The sequence below is a fragment of the Lampetra planeri genome, chromosome 13, assembly GCF_965212315.1.
Source record: "Lampetra planeri chromosome 13, kcLamPlan1.2.h2, whole genome shotgun sequence".
Lineage (NCBI taxonomy): Eukaryota > Metazoa > Chordata > Hyperoartia > Petromyzontiformes > Petromyzontidae > Lampetra > Lampetra planeri.
The window spans coordinates 2,317,716-2,338,128 of NC_136119.1; the positions used below are offsets into that span (position 1 = coordinate 2,317,716).

The following is a 20,413-nucleotide window of genomic DNA, read 5'->3' on the forward strand; positions in this document are numbered from 1 at the left end:
TAATATATAATAGGCGACATTTTAGGCAATGTCTCTTCTTGTTAGCACATAAATAAAGAGGCCAACAAGAGATATGGAGTGGATAAGAAAAGTTGGAGACTGCACTTGTTTACACCATGGGGCCTGATGAGAATTAATCCTTTTCTTTTTCTGATGACCATTTTTGGATAGGCACATGAATGGTTACCTCATAGTAACTACTGAGTTCCAGAAAAACCCTACAATAATTAAAAAGTAAATGAAAGTGTATCAGCAAGGCATTATATATCTTTCAGCAGCATTGGGTCAAACTCTGGAGTGGTTGTGACATGCAGTGTCTCACCAGCAGAGTCGGGCTTGCTCGAACCAATGCTGGTGCATTGCCACTTTAATACCAGGCGGGAGAGCTCAATGGAGACTATACATTTATATATTTATCGTAATTTTTTGGCCATGGCTCCACCCACCAGCTTCTTGAGCCTGTGCTTGGCCTTGCGCTGGTGGGCCCTGCCGTGGCCCAGCCGCCCGGCCTGACATGCCCGCTGGCTCCTCCCGCCGATGACGTTGCGGCAGTTTGTGGAACCGCACAGGCAGGGCCGCTGTGGGGATAAACAACGGGGCCCGGCGCCATTACCGAATGTTATTTTTTTAAGCACAGTACTTGTTTAAAAAAAAAAAAAATCTACATTCACATTTCCGACGCACGGTTCACTCCAATAATCACCACACCGGCCAGCGTTTCAGATTTGTGGAGAGTACTATCGCCGCCCGAAACCTTTGTACCCCCCCCCCCTGTATGCATTGCATGAGGAGTCAGCGTTAAGCGCGATGACATCATCACGGCATTACTCAGCCCTATGTATAGGGAAACGTCACTGCGTCTAAACCATATGCATGGCTTCAGGGACAATGACGTCATGCTCAAACGTTGGCTTTAAACATTAATCAATCGTGGAACCCATCTTCCGGAAGAATCTACCCATGGAACGCGAGTCACACTTCTGTTAGATTTCGGTTTGTATTCGACGTTGATTTTTGACATTTGAGGGCCAAAATGTTGTTACTTGAGGAAGGGCGGCAATCTTTCATAAATATCCTTGGCAAGAGCTGCATTGTTGGTGTTGTGCGTGGTTTCCTTCAACACACCATGTGGGATCTACAGCGCATGATGGACAGCACCTTGTATGTTTTATATATATACACACACAGTTAACAGATAAGAACACAATTAATGAATCAATATTATATTCTTGGTTCTTTCGGCAAAGTCACGTAGAAGGGAAATAATAAAATAAAACAAATATATATTTTATCTTTGTATTTTTTTTATTATTTCCCTTCTACGTGATATAGTTTTATTTTTGTATTATTTTATTATTTCCCTTCTACGTGACTTTACTGAAAGAACCAAGAATATGAATCCCTGCAGTCACGAAAGCTTTAAATCAAAATTTGAATCCATATTAATTAAGTAGAATACATGCGTTGAATAATGCACATCAACAGCGATTATTTACGACGTGGATACGTTTACCGAGAGTTGTCGGGCCTGTAAGTTACAGAGATTAATACCGATATGAATATACGACTTCGGAATGTTGGCATCTTTAATTTAATCTCCCGTGGGGGTCGGGAGGGGGGGGGGTGATACAATTAGTTATCACTTTATGGGAAATAAACAACTGTTTGTTTATTTAGGGGTGAATTCTGGAGCCTGCTGCAGAAATGTGGATTTTTTTTCCCCACTGGTTCGAGGCTGCCAACACAAATGAGCACCACTCCATGAACGTGGAGACACTTCGGGCCCTGTTCACATCTCGACAAAACGCTCATTTCTTTTCCTTATTTTTTTTTTGGCAACAACGGCAACAAAAAAATTTGGCGGGGCGTCTCCGCTACTCCAAAAAAATGCAGCAAATCGCCAAGCTGACTTATTCTTGGCCGTTCCAGTTTTGGCCCGACATGGGGCTTTGACGAACAAATATAAAAAATAAAACACGGGGGGGGGTTCATTCGAATGCAGCACCTGGCTTTCTGCGGTAAAGGTGTGGAAGTTGTAGTCGTAGGTCAGCTCCGTGCTCATTGCAATGTCCTTGAGTGCGAAGAGCCCAATGCGATAGATTCCATTGACCGACCTGCAGCCGGCACCGTCCCGCATTCGCAACAGCAGCCAGCCGTGCATTATTGCGCACGCCAATGAAGATACATACAAAGATCCCCCGATAGCCTTCACAGCCTGTTGGGGAAAGTGCTGTTAGCAGGCACCTATGAAGGACCGCACGGCACACGAGGGGTCGGTTGGCCGGCACCACGCCGGCCACCTTTGTCCCCCCAGTGGCGATGTTTACACATCGCACCAGGCACCCATTTTGGGCTGAGTCGGCCTAGGGGAGGCCCAGAACCGGTTCAGATAATCGTCATTGGATTTGGCCGTGAGTGGGAATTGATCCCGGGTCGCTTGGTGCACTACTGCCAATACACGCCCACACACACATAAAGGCAAAGGCCTTTAGACTGTTGGGGCAAGTGCCGTTATTGACCACGCATTTAGGCCAGCACGGCACACAAGTGGAGTGGTGTGGCCAGCACCACTCCCGGCCACCTCTTTCTGATGTTCACGCACGGTGCCAAGAACTCATTTAAGGCTGAGTCGACCGATAGGAAGCCCAGCACAAGTTCAGGATGACTCGGTGTGCGAGAGGGAGGTCCAGGCAGCACCCGGCCACCTTTGTCTCCCCCAGCGCTGACATGTACACACTCTGCACCTTAACGTGCATAAGTGTGGCCCGAGTCGTGTCCACGGGGGGGATGGGGGTGGGGGGGCGTGAGTCATTTCAATCAATCAGTCAATTAAGTTGTTAATTTACAGCCGTCGGCAGCCTGCGGTACCATCACTTCATCACACGGCACGGATTACCAACACCAATCGGCAGAAACGAAACCGCGGGGTCATACAGAGGTGACGGCAGATGGAGAGCCACCACATTGTGGAGCCCCAACAGTGGCAGTGTCATCGAGAAAGACGGGTCAATGCCATAAAAATGTGGAATTTCTGCCAAAGGCTCAGGACCACCATGGGGGATGAGCAAGTTGATTTGAGCATGGGTTTGCTGCCTTATTTTGACTTTGCAAAGAACACTGGCGACGTTATGATTCTATGCACACGTATGCGTTCATAATCGCACAGAAGACAAATATCCTCGATATGTACTTTAAAAGCTAGTGGGGTTAGCGAGCACCTATTACGACTGGCAGGGAGCACGAGAGAATGGTGTGACCACCGCCCACACCTATCCACCTTTGCCTCCGTAGTGCTGATGTTTTACACACCTCACCAGGTACTCATCTAAGGGTGAGTCGACATCGGGGAGACTCAGCACCGGTTCAAATGTTTGCCACCGTTTTTGGTCGACAGCAGGGCTCGTAGCGCAGTACGTTAACCATTGCACCGCCGCTCCCCACACACACACACACACGCTCACACGCTCGCGCTGACACACCGACACGCGCGCACACGTGGGACACGCACCACTTCTGCATCTCGCAGTTGGGCTGGCAGCTGTGGTTGATGAAGCGTGCCTCGTTGCCCATGCGGTAGCTGTCGATGACGACGCCGCTGTCGAGCTGCACGCAGTACATGCCGGCCTGCTCGCCGCGCTGTGCCAACATGCGGCTCCTGGGTGCGAAAAACATGAAGACAAACGTCACCCCCCCGTGTAGCCTTTAACAGACTGTTGGGGCAAGTCCTGTTAGCGAATAGCACCTAAGCAGGCCGGCATGGCACACGAGGGGGTGGGTGGCCAGGACCATGCCCGGTCGCCTTTGTCTCTCCCAGTGCTGATGTTTCACACACCGCAGCAGGTATTCATTTAAGGCTGAGTCAACCTCGGAGAAGCCCAGGCACGATTCAAATATTCGCCACTGTTATTGTTCGTGGGCGGGAATTCAACTCGGGTTGTACCGCTGTGTGCTACCCACTGCACTACCGCTCCCTGGGTTCAGACTCAGACACACATGTGCACACGAGACAAATATTACCGATGTAGCCTATATAGGCATGAGGGGGTTGTGTGGTCGTCACCACGCCGACCTTTATCTCCCCAAGGCCTGACGATGTTTACACACCGCAACAGGTCACTCATAATAGGGCCTCGTGTGACCTAGGGAAGGTCCTGGACGAGGTCCACATTTTTAACACCGAAGTTGGCCGCAGCTAGGAATCCAACTCGGGCCGCCGGGGTTCGTAACCCAGGGCGCGAGTCTCTGCGCTAAACACCGCGCTGCGTGTCCCAGCTAAAACGTGTGACGGGTGTGCGCGCGGCGGCCCTCACCGAAAATTGGCCTCGCTAAGCACCTCGCCCAGGTACTCGATGATGAGGTCGTTGGCCTGGAAGTGGTGCGTGGTGCGCACGCCCCAGCCGCGATCCGTCGTGCGGAACCGCTCCAGGCCGGCCGAGCGCTCCTGCCGCTGGAATCGCCGGTTTGTGCAGAGCTCCCCGCACGGGCAGCTCGACTGTACGCACTCTGCGTACACCAGCCTGGATGGAAGAGGGGGGGGAGACGGGTGGGGGCAGGGTTGGGGAGGGGGGGAGGCAATGTGTGGATGGGACCGGGGACGTTGTGTGACGTGGCAAGAGCAGGAGAGTGGCCAGATGGCAGCAGAGGGTAGAGTCAGGGACTATAGTCGTGATCGGACAACATCATGATTGACGTCACCATCGTTGTCGTCGTCAGTGCTGTCATCATTATCATCATTGTTGCCGTTGTTTGTTGACAATTAGGAAAGAGCACAGTTGTCAGCGACCCAAACAAAAGAGCGCAAGTAATTTAAAGTATATTGGACTCACTCATTTTATTTGCATTGTTGCCACAAACGGTGACTTGGGGAGGCGAACTGTTCTGCCAAAGTGAGCTGCTCTGAGTGAAAAAGACCAAAGTCAACTCTTCAACAGCCATCCCCTTGGGTTTGTTTTATTTGGGTCTTAATTTTTTTCGATGTGATCTTTACACTGGTCACCTGAGCATAGTTAAGGTCAACGAAACAACAGTGTCGAGTTTACACCAAACGCAGAAGCTGCGAGGCACGTTTGGGATCAATTTCCAAAGCCAATGACGCGCGGAGCGTGCTGCTTGCGTGCGGCGTAAATCCGACTGGTCTCCAGCCAACGTGTGTTCTTCTCACAACAGCTGTCAAAGGCGAATTCGTGCTCAGCACCGCACCTGTTAAGGCAGCCCTCCGTGCATGCCGAATCTTCCGTCTCCTCGGGCCTCTTACAGCTGCAGGAGACCGGTTCGCACCCCGACAAAGGCTTCATATCCACAAACACATCTGCCACGGGAAACGCCACACGGAGAACATCGATCCCCGCAAACCACGATGGGGATATCCAACCGCAATGGTTCTGTGTTCAAAGCTGTCTGATTCCGGAATATAACGAGCACGCTTCACATAGAACTGAGATTTATTCGGCTGCATTGGCCTGGAGCCACTTGTGCTGAAGAAAATAACTCTTGTCTTAGGAAAGGAAAAGGCAACCCAAAAACCAAACTGCCTCTTATCTTGTAGATACGCAACTTCGGCTTTGTGCATTGTACTCCGGGATGAGTTTGAAGTTTTGTTAATAAGCAAAAAAACCCTTTAAATTGACTTTCAGGCACACCGCAGTGAAGCGCTGCAATGACATCACCGCAAGCTCGACTGCAGCGTCACCGAAATCTTGTGTGGGACGGTCCGCGATAGAGCCATTCAACAATTTCGCTCAGGCTGCGTTGATGTGACTTAGATTCCATTCTGCCAGAGGAGAGGCAGGCGAGTGATTGGGAGCACACGCGCGTGTACCTTTCAGCACTGGGAAAAATCTTCCATCAAAGTAAAGTGCCCGATGTAAATAGATTCAATTACCAGATTAAACTGTGTGCCCGAACGGCAAAGCATTTCGAGCGTACAAACAAAAAGAAAAAAACTACCTCAATACAACTTTCCACAATGGAAAATGAAAAAAAACACAGAAAATAAATTCCCAGTTTGGTACCGGTCAGACTTTGGGGGTTAATTAAAATCGCACTGAAATGTTATGGCATTGCATCAGTTGAGATTGTTTGGCCCCATTTTCAATTTAAACTGCAATTACTTTCGGAAACAATTCACGATTGCCCAAAATAACAGTTGCTTTTCAAAATGTAATGTCACGTCACTAATTGCTTTTTCGCGTTTAGTCTAAGAACACGCCAATGCCCCCCCCCACCACCACCACCCTCTCCATCCCATAAACTCCCCCTACCCCCACCGCCGTTCCCCGAAGGCTGTGACAGCCAAACAATCCACCCGTCACTCCTCGGGCGCGCCGTGCGTAGGACCGGGCCCTGCTCCACTCACTCGATCGGATTTTCTTGTAGAGCGGCACGTCGGGCTTTTTCAGCAGCTGCAAATTAAAGACAACAAAGGAAGATACAGAGATCGCCCCTCGTAGCCTTCACAGCCTGTTGGGGCAAGTGCTGTCAGTATGCATCTATGAAGGACCGCACGGCACACGAGGGTTTGGTTGGCCAGCACCACGCCCGGCCGCCTTTGTCTCCAGAGTGGCGATGTTTACACACCGCACCAGATACTCATTTGAGGCTAAGTCGACCTAGGGGAGGCCCAGGACCGGTTCAGATAATCGTCACTGGTGTTGGTGGCGGTGAGCGGGAATCAAACTCGGGTGACTATTAGTAATAGGCTCGTAGCGATTCAGCTCCCCCAGTGAATGCTTTTGATGAGTTGTCACAATTCCATACTTGCAATTTGTTAATATTTTCTCCTTTTTTTATCAAATTTTCACCGCATTTTTATGACTGTTTCTCAGTTTTTAATAGCGCCATTAGCTTCAAATATCCGCGTATCATTTATTTTAAATTGTAATAATCAATTCGTACAGACACGATTCGTCGCGTGGATCGTGAGCGTAGGGATTGATCTTAAGCGACGAATGGAGTTTTTTGCTGTTGTTACATTCAAATCTGCCGCTGTTAAATCAACACGCCTGAATTCATGCGATTTCAGTTTTGAACAGACGCTGAATAAATGCATTCTCCATACTACAAAACATCGGCGAATCAGTTTGACAAAAAGTATTGGGCGGAGACGAGCAAACTGAACAACACGGGGTGGAGTGGTGGCACAGTGGTTAGCGCACCTCGCGACTGAACCTGGTGACACGAGTTCGATTCACTTTCGCGATGGGCGACGTGCAAGCCGGTCCTGGGCCCCCTCTTTCTTCAACAACTTGCAATTAACCAGCATGGCGAAGTATGGTCAAACAAACCCCATGACCCAACATAACATAGGGTAGAACCTCCACCCAGTGGTGTATTGATAAAGGGCTGTAACTTATTATACACTTGTATCATTACTATACAGTGGAACATATATACTGTGTGCATATATTACATTGCATTCTACATTATGAACTGTATTGCCTCTTCAATTTATTTTTCCCAGCCGCCACAGCCCACCTTCATCGTCTCCCGTCTCATTCCATCAAACTCTACCAAAACACGCCGGCCGGCAGAGCCTCACGGATGTCTCGTGGCCGAGGTTGCCGTGGCAAGTCCCGCTACATTCAAGTGAAACCAGAACCTCTTTAAAAAAAAAATCCAACAAAATCATTCGGCTGGTCCGACCGCCATGAGACGCCATAAAACCGGGCGCCATTACGGCCGATGCTGAGCATTACAGGGCAATTAAGAGGGTGTAATGATTCTCGTGGTGGCAAGACAGAGCCTCGCTCAGCTTGCACCTGCTCGGGCTTAGCGGGAACCGTAAGGTCATCGTCGTTACGGACGATGTTAGCGCGCGCGCGCGATCTCAAGGATCTCATCCCGCTTGGCGCGAGGGCGCACGTGCGCGTTTGAGATTTACGTCCAAAAAAACAGCCGAGTCAGCGGGCGTTCCCGACGACGCGACACCGCGCGTTGCCACGTCGTCGGATGATCAAGCGCTCGTCAATCATGGGCAGGCGCAGAGCGTGGTGCGTTTTAAACACATATGCATGAAAGGCAAACGTGCAGCACTGCTGGAGGAAGGCCCTCACCAGCGGGAGCAAGACCAACTCTTTCACGCTGACTGGCCAGGCGTCTTGCAAGGTGGGGGATACCCACACTTTATCCCACCACACGCTGCCTGCCAATTTACTAAGCTGTGCTGTACCCATTTATACTGCAGGTTGAACCAAGGCGTGGGGGGGGGGGTATTCATGAACTTACTCACTTTCAACTGGATTACAAGTCCAATGTGCTATGACATCACATAGCACACACATACACATATATATCCAAAAGCTATGACCGTATGCTCCGTATTATAACACGCACTTTCCCCCCTGCGTTTTAAAGCAAAGTCTTAGGAGTGCATCTTGCAATGCGGTAGGCGTGTGTCTGTGTGTGCGCGTGTGCGTGTTTGTGACACCAGATCTTTGCAACTTTATTGACCCCAAGTACGCACGAGTTTTCCAGTGCACCTTACTCTCCGCAACATATTGTGATCCGGAGAGCACGGCAAATCATTTATTTGAACGCCGCTAAACAAGAACGTTTATTTCTGCGTACGTTGTTGCGATCAAAAACGCAACTCGCGGAGCATCGCACGGTGCGTGCGTAGCGTCACATGGACCTCTATGTACACTTACAACCAACACGGTTTCTCTGGCAAAGTAGGCAAGTTAGGGGGGGTGGGGGGGGTTTGCAGGGGTTTGGAACGACTTATAAAAAGAAGCGGCGTTGGTTCTGGAAAGCTTCACAGAAGGGCCGGGCCGCGCCGCCAGATGGAAAATGTGAATCACGCGAGAAACTGTCTGCGTTGTGCTGCCAAAAAAACAGCAGGCGAAACAAACGTCGTCTCTACAAGGGCACCGGCGCGGCGTGACGCGACCTCCGCGGAGCCGGCGCAGGGGTCACGCTCCGCAAAGAATTGTCCTGTGGAAATAACTCGTAATCCTAATCATAACATTTCTTTTAAACCGTCTGCCTTTAAATAATTAACCAGGTCACCTGGAATGACACCGCGGGCTAAACGGCCGAGCGATTTACGTTCCGCGCACTGAGCCCCGGCCAAAACATTAGGCGGGAGTTTATTTTTCAAAGCCTTGATATGTTTTTTTGTACGTACAATACACGTACAACGTGCAACCCATCATCAATCCACTGCTAGACGAAGGCCTCCCCATTGATGGCCGGTGTGGAATTGTTTAGAAGGAAACCCAAAAAGGCAGTTCAGATATCACTCACTACTTCTGATGTTGGCCTTGGCCAGGATGATGTTAGTGCGTTAACTGTTGCACCACGGCTCTACGTATCTTTATTTCGAGACAAAATCTTTCAAGCCTGATCCCCGTATTGGAGGATGTTAGCTTGTGTTAAAACTTTTTTGGCAAAAACATCCAGTACTGATTTCACCATCAATAAGTGGGGGAAAGTCTCCAAAGAGATGCGTTTCAGATATTTCGCAAATATGCGAGTCTGGAACAAAGTGTCAACCTACGGTGGCTTTGAGCCAGTGGTGAAATTCCACATTCCTATGGCGCGGGCCAGTCTCTCCATGGAACAGTAACTCTTGACACTTTTAAGGACGCACACGTCAACATGTATTCAGGCTACTCAGTTTAACGGCCGAACACGCTGGACTTGCGGACAGCTAATTGTGTTCCATGCACGTAAATGCAAAACGCGTCTGCGTGTCACGTACGCGCGCTGACCTTCTTTCGCGCCGTACATAGCCAAGCGGAGCTGCGCACGAATCAAACGGCGTACGCATTTGGTGGCACGAGTGGTGAACGTGCGGGCTTGCTAAAGTGAACACATCGCCGCCACCCCACGTGCGCGTGGCACGCCGGTCCGCGTCTCGCCCTGCCGGGGGGGGGGGGGGGGTGCCTCACCTGATCGTGTTTCCACTGCCAATCGGTGTCGTAGGGGAGCTGGAAGTCGATGCGCTTCTGCCGAAGGTATTTCCCTGCAGGTGGCCGGGGCGACACGAGCACACGTGACGCGTTAAAACGTTGCGCTGGGTGCCCACTTATCGGCGCTCGGGCCCCCCAACAGTCTGCACGGTGAGAGGCGAGTCTTTGTCTCGCTGTAGACATTAAGTACGTTTATGTGTGCGCAGTGGCATCCCGTCCTTCCTGCTGCGAGGGGCAGCTGGGGGGGGGGGCAAGCTACCTCTCCTCTAGCAATCAACGGGAGGGTGGGGGAGCAACGCTCACACCAATGAGCGGATTTCCGGGTGGTTAAACTACAGCAAGGTGGTTCGGTGAGGAGCACCGGCGGTTTTTTTCATGCTTATATACTTGGGGAATGGTGGTGCTGTGGTTCAACCAACGCACTATGAACCCAGTTACTTGGGTTCGATTCCTGGCCACAGCTCACATCAGTGGCATCAACCATTGTTATGGGGCACCTCTAGGCCAACTCTGCCCTAAATGAGTAGCTGGCGTGGTGTGTAAACATCAGCAGTGGAGAAATAAAAGGCGTCAGGGCCGAGTGCTGGCCACATACATTCACCTTGTGCATCGTGCTGGCCTTGATAGGTGCTCGCTAAGAGCACTTGCCCCGACATTCTGTAAAAGGCTATTTGGAAGATATTTATATATATTTTTTTTTTATATATCTATGTGTGTGTAGGTCAACGTGTGTACGTATTGTAAGGGAGGAAACTTGAGCTGTCCTGCCTGTGCTAGGATATTGAGAGCACAGGGAAAGGTACATTTGACCTACAGCCTGTCACAACTCAATGATGCCTGATTACCACTCAAAGCACGTCGTCGAAATGATGTGAGGCTACGTTGTCAGCAGAGGGCATTGTTGAACTCTACTTCTACGCTCCCATATCTGTGTTGCACTGACCATGGTGGTGAAGTATGGTCAAATAAGCCAATGACGCACGGGCACACGGAGGCCCTCATCCAGCGGTGGATTGATCATGATCAAGCGGCCGTTCGTGCACAATCACTCAAGCGAGAGTGCGACGGAGCTTATCTTCGGCGGCGACCCCGCACACATGGTGGAGGAAATTCCACATTACTATGACGGGTCCCAAGTCAGCGCCGCAGGACAATAAATCATCCTAATCTCCACACAAAGCGGGTACGGTACTCGTAAGCAAAGCAATAACGAGCGCTCCGCCAACATAAACAAGTCCGTCCGTCCGTACAATGGGTGGTCGGGTGACACCACGGGAACATCGTGTGTGGGTGCGTGCGTGTGTGGGTGCACGTGGTACTCATTTTAGTAACCTCAGAGGGGCGATAGGCTGGGTCGACCCTGCCTGTCTGCCTGCCACCCCCCCTCGCCATCCATATCAAGATTTCATCTCGTCAACCTTCCGATAGCAAAAGCCGTCAGCAGCAGCGAACGCTAAGCGCGCTCTCCCACACTTGGGTCCGTGCGCAGACGTTCCCCCTCTCCCTCTCGCACGCACGCACGCACCGGGAATTCTGCGTTAAAATTAGACACGCGTGTAATGCTTCACGGAATGTGCGGAGGGTCTGAGGGTGAGGAAGGGCGGAGGGTAGTGAGGGGTAGTTGGGGTGCCGTGGGGGGGCGATGGAGGAGGTGGGTGGGGGGCGTTCGAAAACGTACCGACGTGGATGGGAGCCGGGAGGACACCATGGTCGTTGTCGCCGGCTGAGCAATCGGCCGCCCTGTAGCTGCCGGACTCGCTGGGCCTGCACGCACGGCAACAACAACAACAGCCACCGACGTTGACCACCAAGTTACGGTGGCGTCACCACGGCGCTTGTGCCAGGCTAAGTGCACTTTGAGGCTATCACATGAAGTGTCGAAGGCTGGCTGGCAGGAGGCCATGGAACAGACCACCGGGTGCCATGGGTTGACTGACTCCAGGATGAATAAAGATGCTGATTCTGATTCTGACTGGCAGACATGCCAACTGAGCTTCCCATCGCACGTAGAGAGACACGTGTACAGGACACACACAGTATCTGTGATACACGTGGACATACGGACGGACGTACATATACACCCACATGCGCAGAACGTGTGGAGACAAAATACATTGTTCTTGTTTTCAGGCTGTTGAGGCAAATGCTGTTAGCGAGCACCTATGAGGCCTGGCATTGCACACGAGGAGGTGGGTGGCCAGCACCATGTCCTACCACCTTTGTCTCCCCCACAGCTGATGTTTATGACACGATGCACTGGGTACTCATTTAAGGCTGAGTCGATTTAGGGGAGTTGTAAGATCTTCTTGGTTCTTTCGGTAAAGTCACGTAGACTTTACCGAAAGAACCAAGAAGATGAATCCCTGCAGTCACGAAAGCTTTAAATCGAAATTTGAGTTGTAAGATGTTTTCTTGTTCATGTTTTTGTTTTCTGTTTGTTGCGGTTGCACCCGATTCAAGAGCCGAATGGCTCACAGGGCTATACCTAATAAATTAACTTGAACTTAAAGCAGGAGAAGCTGGGATATGCGTCACTGGTATTGAACTCGATTCGCCGGGTTTGATGTGCATTGCGCGACCCATTACGCAAGCGCTCCCAATTATATACACTACTCGTACGACAACAACAACAATCTGGCGGTGAGATCATCATGGTGCTTGTGCCAGGCTAGGTGCACTTTGAGGCTAAGTGAACTGTTGAAAGCTAGCTGGCAGGAGATCATGGAACAGACCCAGGTAACATGGGTTGATTCTACTCGGATGCACCAGCTGTGCTTCCTAAAGTGCCAACTTGCTGCTTTTTAGTCGTCCGGCGCTCCACTCGTTGTTGTGAGCATCGCTCATCCACCCCCTGCTGTTGCTGGAGGGTGACTGCTTGAAACTACCCAATCACGTCCTTCGTGAGCCTCTTTCACAGAGGCCGATCTTGACACAGGGAAGTCCAATCAGCTCCACATCCTCTCCTCTGCCCCATGTCATTCCCATTTATCCCCCTCTTTCCATCCAAACAGAAGCTACCTGGGCATGAGGTGGCTGGGCATGCGGTCTATATGACCCAACCAATGCAGCCTTGCCTGCCAGAGAAGCTCATTGATGGGACTGTGTCCAGATCTTTCAAGGATCTGTGTGCTCCTCACACAATCCAATCTGGTTAACCTGGGACAGATTGTAGACTGGCCAGCCTGAATGTTTCAAATTGATGCAGATGTTCCTTTAAAGGGCTCCAAGTTAGAGAAGGGAGGTCATAACTGTGGCGAGAAGACCCAGGAGCTTACCCACAAGCACACACACAAGAGACAAAGATCCCCCGTATAGCCTTACAGACTTTTGGGGAAAGTCCTGTTAGCGAGCACCTATGAAGGCCAGAATATGAGGGGGTTGGTGGCTAGCACCACGCCCGGCCGCCTTTGTCTCCCGAGTGGCAAAGTTTTTACATATCGCACAAAGTACTCATTTGAAGCTGAGTCGACCTAGGAGAGGCCCAGGACCGGTTCAGATAATCGTCACTGGTGTTGGCCGTGAGCGGGAATCGAACCCGGATCGCCGTGTTCATAGCGCAGCGCGCTAACCGCTACACTACCGCTCCCCAGCACCACACACACACACCACACTGAGTGCCTGTTAGGCAAAGAGCAGAGCAGACTTTCCATGACCCAAACAAAACATTTACATTAAACAGCTGTGACCTTTTGTTTTGCTGTTTCCTTAACCCCCGCATAAAATAATAAGAACCGCATTATTCTGACACACACACACACGCTTAAAATGTGTACATCAATAATATATGGGGGCCGCTGAAATTCACAATGGAGAGAACGGGACACGTTAGGAAACTGTTTAGAAGTTGAAACAGCTCGAGGGCCTTTCGTCGCTTGCCAACATTTGCGGGACGAACCCAACGCGCGGCCTCCACTCACTTCGCATCTGAGGTTGCGTCATGTAACTTGACAGCTTAACACGCACTCCGCGCACGCACGAACACGCACGAGCACGCACGCACACGCGCGACCGAGCCGGCGCTGCAACCACTTCACTAATTAAAGTTTAGATGGTACGGAGAGGCAAAAAAAAAACCCACGACATGTCAACCGGTTTGCCTTTGAACTTCCTCGGGTGTGCGTTTAAGCACGGGTGGGAAGAGGGGCTGGAGGAGCAAACAGGCTGGGGCATTAATTACAGGGTGCCATTCACGTGTCAAAACCAACACTACTTTCTTTTTAGGACTCGCTCACCCACGACCGGGGCACCCTCGGGGAAAAATAAGATGACAGCCATAACTGCTCTGCTGCCACCACCACCGCCTCCGCCACTGCCTCCGCCGCCACGGCCGCAATTTACGGCAATTACGGCGGCAGAGAGCGCTGGCGAAGGGAAGGGGGGGGGGCTTCTCCGACGTCGTGGGGGGCAAAGGGATGGGCACTGCTGGCACCGCCGCCGCCGTGGCCACCGCCGCGCTCTGCCGTGCCACTTTGACTCTCGCAGCAAGAGGTCAAATGTCTTTGAATCCAAAATCATGACTTCAAAAATTGCCTGTAGCTATGACTTTTTTTGTGGGTGTCGGGATGGGGAGGGGGGGCAAAACCCGCTGTGTTTGTGAATCGCCTTCCAAGCGTCATTGCGGTGGCCTTGCCGTGGTTTATTTGACCGCTGTTAAATAATACGAAGGCCTTTCCAACAGCTTTGAGCCTTTCCATTGACGCTTTGGTCTCCCATTCAATGGGACACCAAAATGACCTTTTCTCGTGCTTAATAATTCGTGCATGAGAGGGTACATTTTTGTCTTACTTTACAAACTACTACGGGGGTTCACCAGTGCCTGCCTAGGTGAATATCAGGGTCCTCAAGTTTGAGATATAATTTTGAGATATAACGAAAGTTCATATCTCTCTGGCCCAGGGTCTCCGCAGCCCCATCATCCTCCTGGGAGCTGGTAACATGAGCACCACCTTGTGAGGCTGCATCTCGTGATGAGAAGCCAATGGGGGGGGGGGGGGATTGTTCCATGGATTCGTTTCTCCCCCCCATCCCCACCCCCTCCCCCCGCCCACTTGAATGTGGAATTTCCACCCATGGCTCAGCATCGCGAATGGAGATGAGCACACCGACTGTTCATGAGAGCAGGTGTACACCGACTGTTTAGCTTGGACATTCTCTACATAATTAATGTTATATAAATAGTACATTTTGGGGAGGGTGCTGGCGGGAGGGCCGGTGGTGGAGTGCTGCTGGTGTTTGCACCCTTGCTATGAACCCGATGGCCTGAGTTGGAATCCTGCCCGTGGCGAGCGACAGTGGCGAGTGACCTCTGAACCCGTCCAGGCCCTTTCCTGTTCACCAACTCGCACTGACCCGCGCGGCGGGGGGGGCACGACCAAGCGACCCCCACGACTGAGACAGTGCGGAGAGGACTGCATTGGCAAGATGTCAATCGGCAGTGGATTGACCAATAGATTATTTATCTTTACCTTTAGCCTTTTGTAAAAAAAAAAAAACTTAGTTTCATGTTGTGACATCTGGGGATTGATAAGCAAGAGTTTACGGAATAGTCTGCTTATATACAAACAGTGATTAACCCACCTAATCAAAAAACAACATAGATCACCTGTTTAACTGTACAAACTTTTGGGGCAAGTGCTGTTGGAGAGCACCTAATTCGGGCTGGCACGGTGCATGAGGGAGATGTTGCCAGTACCACACCACTTTTGTCTCCGCAGTGTTGATGTTTACAAACTGCACCAGTCACGAATATTAAGGCAGAGCCAGTGTAGAGGAGGCCCAGGGTAGGTTTAGGTCTCACCTGTCACTGGTGTTAGCCGTAACTGGGAATCAACTCAGGTGGCCAGGTGTTGAAGGGCAGTGTTTCTAACCACTGGACCAATCTTCCCACATTAACACGAGTATGCAGGCACATACAAAGCTCTCCCATATGGCCTTTAACAGGCTGTTTGTGCAAGTGCTGTTAGTGAGGACCAATTAAGGTTAGTACAGCACACGAGGGGGTGGGTGGCCAGCACCATGCCTGGTGGCCTTTGTATCCCTAATACTGATATTGACACACTGCATTTGAGGCTGAGTCGACCGAGGGCCTTACCTGGTAAAATAAAAAATAGTTTACAGTTTTAGTTTGTATAGAGGAGGCCCAGGACGCCACTGTTATTGGTTGTGAGCAGGAATTTAATTCGGTTGGCTGGCTTCGTAGCGCCGTGCGCTAACCACTATCTCGCTGCTCACATACGCAGGCACACACGCACACACATTTACTTGCAGGTAACACGCACAAAGACAAATTTCCCCCGTATAGCCGGCACAGACTGTTGGGGCAAGTGCTGTTAGCGAGCACCTACGAAAGCCGGCACGGCACACGAGGGAGTGCGTGGCCAGCACCACGCCCGGCCGCCTTTGTCTCCCCAGTGGCGATGTTTACACACCGCACCAGATACTCATTTGAGGCTGAGTCGACCTAGGGGAGGCCCAGGATTGGTTCAGGCAACTGTCACTGGTTGTTGCTGGCCGTGAGCGGGAATCGAACTCAGGACGCCAGCTTCGTAGCGCAGCGCACTAACCGCTCCACTACCGCTCCCCACTACGCACGCACACATACACAGGCACGCACCAAAAACGGCGGGATAGAAGAGGCTTCTCCCTCACGCTCCAACACCGCTGACAATTCAATTAGGGATCCCCGCTGTGGCATGTGGACTTGTAGGAGTGCCCCCCCCCCCCATTCGCAATTGTGCTTTTCACAGAGCGGTCCCCGCTAAAGGAAATTCCTGCGGAGATGGCTTTCAAGAGGCCCGCATCAAAGAGTTGGGGCCCTTTGGCTTGGGGCCACTGGGCCCTCAGCGTCGTCGAGATAAGGTTTCCCAAACAAGGGTCTCATTTGGCTCCGAGCCGGGCGCTGAGCCAAGCCTGTCACTCACAATTCTCTTTTAGTTCTCGCTCGCTCTCTCGTGCTCCCGCTGCTCTCTTGCTCTCTCTCTTGCCATCATTTTCTACAATTTTAATAATATACTCTAAGGTTTGTTTACCGGGGTTCTGGCTGGAAGGCTTAAACAATTAACCGTGAGGAATGTATTTTTTCTTCACCACCGCAGAGATCGTTGTATGGGCTCCGAGAACGGGTACGGGATGTTTTTTTCACTTCACGCGTGCCTCACACTGTCTGACGGTGGCCTAATCGTGAACGCGCGCTCGGGTTTCTTTTTTTTGCCGAGAGGCAATGACCTTATTCGAGCTATTCGGAAGTCGCTCAAGCGATTGTGTTGCCTACACGAGGAACACAGTGGCAATTTACCGTGACAAGATCCTCCAAAGTTTTCGCAAAGCTTCGGCACCTGCCAAACTCTGATCAAAGTCACGGCAGCCCAAAGCGCGCATCGTTTCCACGAGTAGAGACGCGTGCGGTGAGCTCACGTGGTCCGCACCCCCTCCTTGTCACTCGATTAATTGTTGAGATTCGTGGAAGTGATTTTTATTCAGGAATAAATGTTTTTTTTTACTGTGGTGAATGTAGCGGTCTCGAGTGGCTGGATGGGTCATCTTAACAAATTGCATACAACGTATACAAATTGAAAGTCATCGACGCTCATGCATGCTATTCGATGGATGCATCGTGTGCTTGAGAAGCAGTATTGATCAATAAATGTCTGTGTTGTTATGCTCCTGTTCAATGTTGTTTTCGACTTCAACGAGCACGCACTGTTCAAGTAAAAAAAAACGTCGATTAAAAAATTACATTCTGCGGGTAGGAAGCTTTTCAATAACGTTTACATTGTACTTAAAATAATTACGCTCCACAGAATTTGAAAACAACCCTTTGCCGAACGTCAACATGCTGGGTAGCTCATCAAAGGCCAGCACGTTTGAGCGGAGCTGCGTTTTCTGTGTGGCGGCGATGGCTGCGACGACGACGGGGGAAGAGTGTCAGCAAATCCCACGCTTAAACAAACAACGTTCACGCAACCCCTGCGAGCCTGCGCCCCCGCGACTTCCCTGCCTGCCAGCCACCCACGCGCATACCCCCCCCCCCCTAAACTGCACGGGTTAACCCACTTGGTTTGAGGAATTCTGGATGCTTCTAGGGGTCGTGTGAGGCCTTGCAGATCCACATTCTTTCCCAGGCGGCCACTTTGCCATCCCGCATCGCATTAGGACAAAGATTCAGGATTTGTGCTTGGCTTCAATTCCTTGTGCATGTCTCCGGTTCGCTCTCTCGCTCTCTCGTCCGCTCGCTCGCTCGCTCACGCCCTTTTCTTGAGCGACGGCAAAGGCAAATGCGCGCGGTAATTGCGAGGCAATGAAGGGCGAAGCTGTGGACGTGTAGACCCATTAAGTACTGAAGGCTTAATGCCTTCAAATACCTTGGAGGCGGCACGCTGATGAAAGGAAGCGCTGAGCTAATTGTGAGATCAGTCTGAAATGAGGCCCACACCATTACACAAATTCGACAAACCACTTAAAAATCGTTTGATCACGCGACTTGGAGGATTTCTAGAAATTAAATCCCAAATCGAAGATGCGAGGATTCCCCCCCACCCCTCCTCCTCCTCCTCCGCTGCTGCTTTGATTCACGCCGAGAAAAACTTGAAAGTAACGAGCAGTCAATTAAAATTCTGCGCGATCGCGACATTAGTTAGTGAAATGATTTTAAATGTGCACAATTGGGCATTTGAAGTTTTCTCGTGCAAAATTGCGGTTATCTGCCCGCGTGAACTTTTGTTGTTGCTTAAATGGAAGAGCTTTCCGTGATGCTTCACAGAGTTCCTTTAAATATATAAAGCGATAATAAAAGGGTGTTGCGAAGCAGAAGGGATTATGTGCATTTATAAATATACATGTCAAAATCGCAATCAATGGCGTTGGCGGAGGTGCACAAGCATAAATAAAACAAAAAGACTCACCACATTTGATTAACGCTGCCTCGCAGGCCATCCAATACACGTGAGTACAGTAAAAGTGTGAGTGATGAATGCGGTGAGGTTTTTTGTTTAAATCCGAACATAATTTGTAGGCATGTAACAATGATACCCCACCTCAATCCCTCTACAATTCAACTGTCGCGATTTACGCGGTCGATTGTACGCAAGAAACAAGTTATTTCAAAGCACAAAAAACCCCATCAAAAGCAACAATCGCTTTTAATCTTAGAATCAACAATTTATTAACATTGCGGAGCCTGAAACCGAGCAATCACCCTAACACAGGAAGAAAAACAAGCACCAGACAATCATCTGACACTTACGTATCCTGCTTGTAAACGTCAGAGTAGAGGCCCGCGGTTTGGTATCTCTTCTTCGCCAGTCGTGGCCCCCTCCGGCCCTGGCCATCTTCGGCCATGGTTAGGTCCAGCAGAGGCGGGGAGGCCGGGCTGCTGGGCAGCTGCTGCGATGGCTCTTCGCTCGTCTCGAAGCCACCGGCGCCAGCTCCTCGCTCCGCACTCTCTCCATCACCGCCACCACCGCTGCTGCCATCGCCATCCCCGCCGCCGCCAGCCGTCATGTCTATCTGCTTGTCTTTCCCGTCCAAGCTGCTCCGGGAACGAGAGGACGGGGTGGGAAGAGGTGGACATAAGGGACGGGAAATTTGTGTGACCGTCACAAAGATGTCGTTTGACCATCGGATGGCTCGGTGGAATGAACTTGATGCCTTTGCAAGTGCGAGTACGAAGGGAAAACTCGGTTGAGTCCTCGCGTGTTCGAATGAGCCTGGGAAAAAAAACAACTAAAATCTAAGGTTTGAATGTATTTTCGTAGGTGTTAATGTTTCCATTGCTTTGTGTGATCTTTTACGCTTATAATCAAATTAACACTGGGCATTTAATGACGCACCAAATTCACCAATGAAAATCAATGCATGCATAGTATTGCATTTGAGAATGGATTATTTCTTAATTCGTAGATGCTGTGGTACAAGTGGTTCTCGTAACCACTCGGGACGCTACATTCACCACAATTGCAAAGAAAAAGGATTGATTATTATTGAATCTGGATTGCACTCATTGAATCGTGACATTTAATCGAACCAACGGGTGGCGGGAAAACGGAGAATCACTAAACGCCTCATGATATAACGAGCTATTAATGCTTTTACCCTCACAAATGTTGGTGGATTGTATGTATATACGTTGAAATTAGTTCGCACCGTACGTAGCCAACCGTGCTAATCGGAGGTCAGTGTACACAGTGACTTGGGTTTGATTCCTGGCCAAAGCGAACTAATCATTGGCGAGTGACGTCTGAACAAGTCCTGGATTACCCCCTTCGCCAACCCACACTGATAGACGTGGAGAAGTATGCTCAACGACCCCGTCCCCCCTACCCCTCTATTGCTAACATGGCATTAGGAGGCTTTTATCCAATGGAATTAAAAAGGATTGCCAACAATTTATATATATAATGTAACACTAAACCTTCTACCCTTACAAACCATACGGGTTAAAAAAGTTCTAACAATAAGTAAGAATTATTCACAAATGTAAAGCGATTTCCCGCTACTGTTGCCGT

General features: G+C 50.4%; 1 pseudogene across 1 annotated transcript in view; it reads right to left on the bottom strand.

Moving 5' to 3' along the window:
• LOC144721904 (histone-lysine N-methyltransferase ASH1L-like) overlaps positions 1–20,413 on the bottom strand; it is a 106,415-nt pseudogene that overhangs the window by 30,876 nt on the left and 55,126 nt on the right. The window contains exons 5-13 of the transcript XR_013585998.1: positions 19,153–19,437; positions 11,590–11,675; positions 9,891–9,964; positions 6,356–6,401; positions 5,200–5,308; positions 4,311–4,517; positions 3,509–3,655; positions 2,006–2,114; positions 447–578 (exon numbers count right to left, since the gene is read on the bottom strand). The product of XR_013585998.1 is annotated as a histone-lysine N-methyltransferase ASH1L-like (transcript). The remainder of the gene's footprint in view (positions 1–446; positions 579–2,005; positions 2,115–3,508; positions 3,656–4,310; positions 4,518–5,199; positions 5,309–6,355; positions 6,402–9,890; positions 9,965–11,589; positions 11,676–19,152; positions 19,438–20,413) is intronic.